The sequence below is a fragment of the Anoplophora glabripennis genome, unplaced genomic scaffold, assembly GCF_000390285.2.
Source record: "Anoplophora glabripennis isolate ALB-LARVAE unplaced genomic scaffold, Agla_2.0 scaffold998, whole genome shotgun sequence".
NCBI lineage: Eukaryota > Metazoa > Arthropoda > Insecta > Coleoptera > Cerambycidae > Anoplophora > Anoplophora glabripennis.
The window spans coordinates 142,450-143,873 of record NW_019417071.1 but is presented as its reverse complement, the minus strand read 5'-3'; the positions used below and the strand labels follow the sequence as shown (position 1 = coordinate 143,873).

At 29.9% G+C, this 1,424-nt stretch overlaps 1 long non-coding RNA gene across 1 annotated transcript; it reads left to right on the top strand.

Moving 5' to 3' along the window:
• Nucleotides 1-385: 385 nt before the first annotated feature.
• On the top strand, nt 386-1,223 carry LOC111692134. Its single transcript, XR_002763149.1, has 2 exons — nt 386-415; nt 645-1,223. It is a non-coding gene; the product is annotated as an uncharacterized LOC111692134 (long non-coding RNA).
• The last annotated feature ends 201 nt before the right edge of the window (nt 1,224-1,424 follow it).

Genomic DNA, 1,424 nt, shown 5'->3' with positions numbered 1-1,424 from the left:
AGTGAAAAAGCAAGCATGGCGTAGAAATTTAATATTAGCAATAAAAAAATAATTTTAAGGAAGCAGCTTTGAGGGTCTATTTTAGATCCTTGAAGTTATAAATTGTTATATTTGTTGTCACATAGTATTATACAGAGTGTTCAAAGAACTGCCGAATACTTCTCTCAACTTTAAACAGCAATAACTTGGTTATTTTAAATGGAACGCCCAGTATATTTTTACTTTGGGAGTTGGGAAATTTAAAACTCTTTCAAACTATGTATAGGTTCCCTATATCTATCTCTAACGGTATTGGAGATATTTGTGCCGTTTCGTTTTGTATCGATTTTTTTGTAAGATGTATCCACGTGTCTTTATCGAGGTCTTTACTGAATTGGTTTGGNCTGGGTGAATTGTGTTCCTGGACAGGAGTACCGTAAGTAACAGTTAATTTTTTTATGTCATAACTGGTATTTCTAATAGCGATTCTGGTTATACTAGGCATTCTCTATCTCCCATTAAGCTAAGTCTCTCGTGATGCAATACTCTAACATTTTATTAAGCACTTCAAATTCCAGTATATACTTTATAAATCTATTCTTAAAATGTAGTACTTTAATAGTTTCTTGGTATAAAATTTCAAGTCAACTTGTATCTCTTTGTAGATGCTGTTTATAAAAAGTTTGAAATATCTAAGAAGGATTTTGATGTCCATGTCAAGGATTGGCTACGAAATTCGAAGCAAAGAAGAATAAGGGAGGAAAGTAAAGGGGAAAAAAATAATATACTTCCAACTTTAGATGTTTAAGGGCTGCCGTTAACTTAGACTTATGACGTAAGCGGCTGGTTGACATTCCCTTAATTTATGCCGTTAACCTGATCGGATATATATTTATATTTTACGGATATGGAAAAATTTTTGTATTTGATAGCTTTGAAGGCAGTAAACGTCTTTCTTTTATTTTATTTCAACAACAGCAAACTTATTTGACTTTTAGATTCATTATATACTTATCAAAGTGGTCTTTAAATCCAAGAAAAGATGTAAATTCAATATAATGTACAGGGTGCTCCACTTTAAATAATAACGTTATGGAGCATCCTATATAATCTAAAATGTGAGAAATTTGATCTGGTGCAAACTTTTTTTAAAAACACTTGTTTATTAGGTTAACCGTAAGTGAGCTGAACTTTGTTACACTAATGGGTCACTCTGTATATGAATATATTTTTCCTTTAAAATATTTGTGATTTTTTTTTTATAAAAACGCTCCTAAATTTGCATTATCTGTTTTATGTAATCATTTTATTTTCTTATAAGTGAAATGATGTCCTTGGATGTTTGTAATGTGAGCGAGTTTAACCACAACAATAATTAGTATAAATTTATATTTGACATTTTCTTGAAATCTTAATATTTTAAGGATGATTATGAAAAACTTTCA